Source organism: Aquarana catesbeiana, linkage group LG01 (genome assembly GCF_042186555.1).
Source record: "Aquarana catesbeiana isolate 2022-GZ linkage group LG01, ASM4218655v1, whole genome shotgun sequence".
NCBI classification, from domain to species: Eukaryota; Metazoa; Chordata; class Amphibia; order Anura; family Ranidae; genus Aquarana; species Aquarana catesbeiana.
In genome coordinates this window covers 221,552,229-221,561,152 of record NC_133324.1, presented here as the reverse complement: position 1 = coordinate 221,561,152, position 8,924 = coordinate 221,552,229, and positions in this window count along the sequence as shown.

Genomic DNA, 8,924 nt, shown 5'->3' with positions numbered 1-8,924 from the left:
TAAAGAAGGTGTGTCAACTCGGACACTTAAAGCAATGCAAACTATGGGGTTGATTTACTTAAACTGGAGAGTGCAAAATCTGGTAAAGCTGTGCATTGTAGCCAATCGGCTTCTTACTTTAGCTTGTTCAATTAAGCTTTGACAAAAAAAGTTGCACCCGATTTTGCACTCTCCAGTTTTAGAACATCAACCCTATTATGAGCAGGCTATCAGGAAATTGCATTTTCCCCCTGAAGCTGGCCATGCACTGATCAATATAAGCAGGGACCCTACATATTTTGATGTGTGTGGCAGTCCCCACTTCATTTGATCGACATGTTGAAGACTTTTTTTGATTAGACACTGACCAGTGTATTTTAAAGGGTGGCAGATGCAGCTGTCAGAATACGGTGTCCCGGCAATGGGAAATTCTTCCATTCATCTTGTTTGTGTGGATGAAGGAATCAGTCTGGTAGGCGGAATAAAAAAAATTGCGTATGACCAGGTTTAAGCTAATGTTAAAGGGGAGGGGGGGGGGGGGGAGAGAAACGGCAGTAAATCTGTCCAATTTATGCACATTTCCCAATCTCATGCCTTTAGGGCCCATTTAGACCTTTCCTGTGTGGTACATGGTGGGAATGAACTTAACGTGCATTAGCATGTTGTGGTGTCATTCACTGTCAATACAGTGACACCCCAGCGCTCAGGGGGGCAGAGCAGGGAGGTGGTGACTGACAGTGTGAAACATGGATCTCTGTCTTTTCTATACAATGAATGCTTTGTAATTGCTATGAAGAGACTTTTTGCAGTTTAGCACTATAGTGCTCTGGACGTAAAAAAAAAAATCTGCCATTACAGGTTATTTTATAATATAAACATATATATAATGAAGATAAAATATTTTACAATTCAGAGTGGTTTAGACCTTTATTGTTCACACCATATCTAGAGACTTAGGATGTTGGCATTAGATATGCTTTTCTAAGGACAGTAGTGTGGTTGCACTTGACCTTTTCTTTCTTTATTGTATAGTTTACTACATGGTTTAAGTGCCCATCTGAAGGTAACGGCGCATTCATAGAAACATTTGTGGTAGTTGATCCCTGGGGTTTTTAAGTAGAGTACTTTATTTGCCTTCTGTCCTCACCTCTCCTGACTTAGCGACTTGCAATTACAACAGTACATATCCTCTGCTCTGGATAAGGTTTCTTTTACAAAGGAGAGCTAGGGATACTAGTGAAAAACTTTGTCCAAGTCAAAACTCTGTCAAGTTTGCTCTTAAAGTACATCCTAACCCAGTTACTAACATTTCATATATGCTTTAACATGTCATTGTAATTTTGGGAGTTGAAGTTCATTACCCGCTTTTGGATCACCCCACGCATACTGGTGACTAGCTCCCGCTGTGATTAGCTCCCACAGTGTCCAATCAGCCGATCATTCCCGAGGCAGACAGAATGGCAGTCTGCCTATGTAAACAAGGCAGATCGTTCTTCTGTGACAGGAAAAGACAGAAATCTTGTGTTTCTGCCAAGTTTACAGTACAAGCCCCCCCAGTTAGAAATCACTCCCTAGGGACACATTTAACCCAGTTACAGTGCATATTATGCATATTATTTAGCACTGATCACTGTATTAGTGTCACTGGTCCCCAAAAAAGTGTCACTTAGTGTTCGATTTGTCAGCCGCATGTCGCAGTCCCGCTATAAGTCGCTGATCACTGCCATTACTAGTAAAAAAAGAAAAATTCCATTCATATTAGCCTAAATTGAAAAATTTGATTTTTTACTTTTTTTTTTTTTTTTTTAATTCGTTGTTTTTTATGGCAGAAAGTAAAGTGTTTTTTTTTTTTTTTTTTGTTTTTTTTTGTTTTATAGCACAAAAAAATACAAAAACGCAGAGGTGATCAAATACCACCGAAGGAAAACTATTTGTGGGAAAGAAGGACATCAGTTTTTTTTGTGTACGGAGTTGCATGAGCTCGCAATAGTCAAAGTAACGCAGTGCCGTTTTGCAAAAATTGTGTAAATCTTCTGGTGCTGAAGAGGTTAAGATTTTGTCTATTTATGTATGTAACAGATAAAACAAAAAAAAATGGCTTCGGGGCCATAAAAGAAAAACTTCAGTCTGCTATCAACAGGGACAGGCAAAAGGGAAATTATCAACTTACAGACGGCAGAATTCTAAGACATTCCGAAAATCAAAGTGAAAAAAAGATGCAGCAGGCTAGTCCATTTTGATGAAATTTCATTGCAGCAACTCAAAATGGTGCTCATTAGTTTTGTATGGCCCCCACGTACTTGTATACATGCCTGACAACATTGGGGCATGCTCCTAATGAGACGACAAATGGTGTCCTGGGGTATTTCCTCCCAGATCTGGACAAGGGCATCGCTGAGCTCAACAGACTGAGGTGCAACCTGGCGGTGTCAGATGGACCGAAACATAATGTCCCAGAGGCAAAAGTCAGTGGCCTTCACCTGTAAAACCATTCCTATTTTTAAGGTTGTCTCTTTGTTGCCCATCTAGTGCACCTGTTGTTAATTTCATTAACACCAAAGCAACTGAAACTGATGAACAAACCCCCTCTGCTACTTAACTGACCAGATCAATATCCCAGTCTAATTGGCTTAATGCTATACTCTTATAACCCTAAAAAAAGTGTTCCTTTAATTTTTTTGAACAGTGTACTTTGGAATATGACAGCAGGTTTTATTTACTGGGGATGGGCAACAGACTAAACAAAAAGACTGTTCTGTTCTTTCCTCTCTCTCCTCTACCCTCTACCTCTCTAGTTCTTTTCAAGGGACCAAGGATTGGTTCTGTAGAATTTGTAATGCACAGAGGGGCTGAAAAGTGAGGTAACCCTAAAACTTGAAATAAATAAAATATTGATGTGACAGCGCGAGACCCTGCCACTGTGTAAATGGTTGTGAAAGGTCACTGGGTTCACACATATGCGAGACTCGAGTATAGATTATGAGTGTAGAAAACAGTTTTACAGCTTTCTCCAGATCTTGGTGTTCCGAGATTGGGCTCCGTAGTTTGGAGATTTCAAAGTGCTATGGGAGGGAAGAAATCTCCAACTCAGTGTCCAGGTCTTCTTGAAGGCCAGCAGGGTGTGTGTGCAGGTGCACACAGCCCTTATATGAACTCTTGAGCATAGTTCAGGGCTCCAGCCAGATAGGAGACGTGCTTCTGTTTGAAGACTGGTGTGTGATCCTGTCTAAAGATCGAGGTGCTCTACTCAAGAGACAGTACTCCAAGTTGGAGAGATTCCATGTATATTGAACTGGGAGAGCTGAGACTAGTAGAGCCCAGGGGACAGAAGGAATTTGGAACTCCTGGAGGTGTGACAGAGCCCGGGATGTCGGGAGAACCCATAATGAGAGGCCAGGAGTGAGCCCATACAGCAGGAAGCTGAGTGAGCCAGGAAAGGCAAGAAAGCTAAGAAAGCTGGGTGTGATGGTCTGAGGGATCAGCGAAAAGAGCAGCATTGCTGCTGAAGAGGGAGCCAAATTGCTCCTAATTTTCTACTACCTATTTTGCTGTGTGAAACTGAAAACTCTACATGGGAAAACCTGATGTAAAGGAACTTGCTTTGACTTATGGGCTGGCAAGCCCTAAAACCACAGTTTGGACTACCACAAGCTCATTAAAAACACATCTATTATTGAGCTGAATTCCACATATCACAATTAATAAAGATCTTTGTGTTGGAAGATCACTCCCAGATAGCAAACAATTGTGCTGCAAGTTTGCAAATGAATTGCTAAGCTATTGCTAGACTTGCCAGGCTTCACAAATTTGTTGCACAATTGCAGCAAGTCCGCATTACATGACTCCATATCGACTTTCTTTGCAAAAATTCTGAAGGCTGCTGCAAGTTCTGGTTCAGTTATGTTGTGCATAGTCCTCCCACCACAGGGGTCACTGTGGCTGAATTTTCATGCTGTAGACTTGCAGACCTCTTGCTGTAGACTCACTATTGCAACTGTTGCTCTTGCTAGACTTGCCATGCAAATTTGCTACAAATTGGAGAAGAGTTAAAGGGGTTGTAAAGGTAAAAATGTTTTCACCTTAATGCATTCTATGCATTAAGGTGAAAAAACTTCTGACAGAACCGCCGCCCCCAGCCCCCCCGTTTTACTTACCTGACGCCTCGAAAGTCAGCTTCGCGTTCCCGACATCTGTTCCTCCGCTCACCCTGGCCGCTGATTGGCTGCAGTGGATGGATTGAAAGCAGCGCAGCCATTGGCTCGCGCTGCTGTCAATCACATCCGATGACGCGGCGCGCCGGGGGGCGGGGCCGAGTGATACAGCGAGCGGCTATAGCCGCCGGCTGTATCACGGGAGCGCGCCCGCAAGCACTCACCACCGTGCGAGGGAGCTCGCATTAAGGTGGTGAATGCTTGCGGGGAGGAGCTGAAACAGCCGCCGAGGGACCCCAGAAGACGAGGTTCGGGGCCACTCTGTGCAGAACGAGCTGCACAGTGAAGGTAAGTATAACATGTTTGTTATTTTAAAAAAAAAAAAAAAACACCTTTACAAACGCTTTAACTAGAACTTGTGCTTCTAGTACTCTGCAAGTGTACAACTTACCAGTGAAAATGTGCAGTAGGTTAACAGACTTACAGTTCAACACTGCCACAAATTTGTGACAAGTTATCATTTGCTATCTGGGCTTATGTTGAGTGATAAGTGAAGGTATTTAACTCCTAGGCGCCGTCAGTACGCAAATATGCGGCCTTTCGGTGGGTGGGCCTTGGCGCCGAGCGGCTTAAGATTTGCGTACCAATTAGCAGACACAGCAGTGCCAAGAGCGTGTGCCCTGCACACTCCCAGGAAAAGTTACCGGCGGCTAACAGAAAGCTCCCAATTGCTTTTTGAGATCAGGAGCCTTCCAATCGTGTGATAACCGTGACAGCCAATCATGGTGGTTACATGATCATAAATCCGTCCCCGCCTCCCAGCATCTGAAACCTCTTAAAAGGGCTGGTAGGTGCTGGTGCAAAGGGGCTAAAGCAGCGGTCCCCAACGTTTTTGGCACCAGGGGCTGGCTACCTAGAGGAAAATTATGCCAAGGCCCAGGGGGCGCTATGCGGGTTTTCGCAGGGAATTTTTTGGGGCAATTGCTGGTGTTGGTGCTTAAGTCATCATGGCACCATGGTTGTTATAGTGTCAGAAGGATTGAAGCACATTATTTCTATTATTACATTGTAATATAGCATGAAATAGTTCATAACTCACCATAATGTAGAATCTGAATCAGAGGAAGCCCTGATCATGTTACTTGCCACTGTCACCTACCAACAGATGCAGTTTGTCACGTCACCTGCCACCAGATGCAACTTGTCACTTGCCATGTCACCTGCCACCAGATGCGGATTGTCCCTTGCCATGTGGCCTGCCACCAGAATCAGCTTGTCACTTGCCACGTCACCTGCCACCAGATTCAGCCTGTCACTTGCCATGTCAACTGCCACCAGATTCAGCTTGTCACTTGCCACCAGATTCAGCTTGTCACTTGCCACGTCACCTGCCACCAGATTCAGCTTGTCACTTGCCATCAGGTTCAGCATGTCATATGCCATGTCACCTGCCACCAGATTCAGCTTGTCACGTGGCCTGCCACCAGATGCAGCTTGTCACTGTTACCTGCCACCAGATGTGGATTGCCATTATAATGCCACCAAATGTGGATTGTCACTGTTACCTGACACCAAACAGCAGCTTGCCACTAATTTATTTAAATGTAAAAATCACGCAGGTAAACTAGCCTTTCCTCCGTGCGGGTAAACTAGCTAGCGGTACTGTCCCAGACTGAGGGCCGGCAGTGAAAGATGACGTCATTCTCGCTCTGCTCGGCTGCTCCTCTGTACAGCAGCCTTCACGGCACTGTAAGTAAGGGCGGAACAGCGGTGCAGACAATGAGAGACAGACAGAGTCTTCTTCGTGGGCCGGCAGCTGAGGCACCACGGTCCGGTGTTGGACCGCGGCCCGGGGGTTGATGACCTCTGGGTTAAAGGATAAGTTCACCTTTCATAACATTCAGGATGTAACATGTTATGAATGCACCCCCCCCATCTTTACTGTGACAGCAATCTTCTCCCTGTGTCTGCTGCCAAAATTCAAAAAAGACTCCGTCCACCCAGCCACGTCACTCATTCACAGTCTTCTGTGAATGCAAAACTACAAGGTCCGGCAGCCTTTGCGGCTGTTGGCTTGTAGTTTTCAATGAACTACCACAGCACTGTGAGCTTTGTGGTAGTTCATTGAGTCTTCCTGTCAGAATGTATCGGCTTGTTAATGCAAGGTACGAACAAGCCGATACACTGACAGATCTGCAGGAGACCTGCATGGCACCAGCAATCTGCTGATTACTGGTGCAATGCTTTACAGGCTCCTGCAACAAAAAATAAGAAATGCACATTTTTTTTATCTGCCAAAAAAATGAGCTCAGCGAAGCTGGCCCCCCTACAATCAGCACAAATAAAAACTCAAGTGTGTTTCTTTAGTGCTACGTTTGTGCTGTTTTGTGCTGTAAAAATTTATATTTGTGCTGCTTTTATTTTTAAGATATTAGCAATTGTTTTTTCCAGACTGTGACATCATCTAGCCCCCCTACAACACCCAAATGACACAAAACTGGTCTCGTTGGTTAGTGCTACGTTTGTGCTGTTTTGTGCTGCTAAAAATTCCGTTCTATCTTTTATCGTTTTTGCGTTATTAATGATTTATTAAAGGTCACCAAAGGTCAGTCAGCCCCCCTACAACGCCCAAATGACACGAAACTGGTCTTGTTGGTTAGTGCTACGTTTGTGCTGTTTTGTGCTGCTAAAAATTCCGTTCTATCTTTTATCGTTTTTGCGTTATTAATGATTTATTAAAGGTCACCAAAGGTCAGTCAGCCCCCCTACAATGCCCAAATGACGCAAAACTGGTCTCGTTGGTTAGTGCTACGTTTGTGCTGTTTTGTGCTGCTAACATTTCCGTTCTATCTTTTATCGTTTTTTCGTTATTAATGATTTATTAAAGGTCACCAAAGGTCAGTCAGCCCCCCTACAACGCCCAAATGACACGAAACTGGTCTCGTTGGTTAGTGCTACGTTTGTGCTGGTTTGTGCTGCTAAAATTTTTATTTGTGCTGTTATGGTTTTTAAGTTATAACAGTTTTTTTTTTTTTTTCAAACCCCACTCACTTTGCCCACCCTACAATCAGCACAAATAAAAACTCAAGTGTGTTTCTTTAGTGCTACATTTGTGCTGTTTTGTGCTGCTAAAATTTCTGTCCTACCTTTTATCGTTTTTGCGTTATTAATGATTTATTAAAGGTCACCGAAGGTCACTCAGCCCCCCCTACAACACCCAAATGACACAAAACCGGTCTCGTTGGTTAGTGCTATGTTTGTGCTCTTTTGTGCTGCTAAAATTTCCGTTCTATCTTTTATCGTTTTCGCGTTATTAATGATTTATTAAAGGTCACCAAAAGTCAGTCAGCCCCCCTACTACACCCAAATGACACAAAACTGGTCTCGTTGGTTAGTGCCTCATTTGTGCTGGTTTGTGCTGCTAAAATTTTTATTTGTGCTGTTATGGTTTTTTAGTTATAACAGCTTGTTTTTATATTTGTGCTTTTTTGTGTCATAATAATAAAAATTCATGCTGCTTTTATTTTTAAGATAATAGCAATTTGTTTTTTTCCAGATGATGACATCACCCCGCTCTCCTGTCACATACCTGGTTAGTGAGCTCCTGGTTAGAAAGCAGCCATGGGAGCACAGTGAGGTATGAATGCCTGTGATCAGTCCAGTAGACTGCGTGGTGGCAGCAGTCAGCAGGTGGATGTGGCGGCAGAACCAGCTGGTGGCAGATGAGCTGGCACTGAGCTTGGCTGGTGGCAGACTGTGGGTAAGCAGCTGGAAGCAGGAGACAGATGAGACCTTGCTGGGCTGAAGAGCTGTAGCAGGCTGGATTAGCAGGATGCAGGGTCAGATGAGCCGGATCCATAATGGTCAGGCAGATCAGGCATAGACGGCACACAACAGGATAATCGGGTCACAAACCAAGTCAGCAACAGGAGGTAGATCAGGCAAGAAGAGAAGGCAGAAGCAGAATCCAGAGACAAGGTCAGGGCTGGTAGCAGTCAAACGGAGGTCAGGAGTAGGGATGAGCCGAACACCCCCCTGTTCGGTTCGCACCAGAACATGCGAACAGGAAGAAAGTTCGCTCGAACACGCGAACACCGTTAAAGTCTATGGGACACGAACATGAATAATCAAAAGTGCTAATTTTAAAGGCTTATATGCAAGTTATTGTCATAAAATGAACTTCAATGAACTTCTATGTGTATTGTCGGCACTCATACCTCACTGTGCTCCCATGGCTGCTTTCTAACCAGGAGCTCACTAACCAGGTACGTGACAGGAGAGCAGGGTGATGTCATCATCTGGAAAAAAACAAATTGCTATTATCTTAAAAAAAAAGCAGCACAAATTTTTATTATGACACAAAAAAGCACAAATATAAAAACAAGCTGTTATAACTAAAAAACCATAACAGCACAAATAAAAATTTTAGTAGCACAAACCAGCACAAATGAGGCACTAACCAACGAGACCAGTTTTGTGTCATTTGGGTGTAGTAGGGGGGCTGAGTGACCTTTGGTGACCTTTAAGAAATCATTAACAACGCAAAAACGATAAAAGGTAGGACAGAAATTTTAGCAGCACAAAACAGCACAAATGTAGCACTAAAGAAACACACTTGAGTTTTTATTTGTGCTGATTGTAGGGTGGGCAAAGTGAGTGGGGTTTGAAAAAAAAAACTGTTATAACTTAAAAACCATAACAGCACAAATAAAAATTTTAGCAGCACAAACCAGCACAAACGTAGCACTAACCAACGAGACCAGTTTCGTGTCATTTGGGCATTGTTGGGGGGCT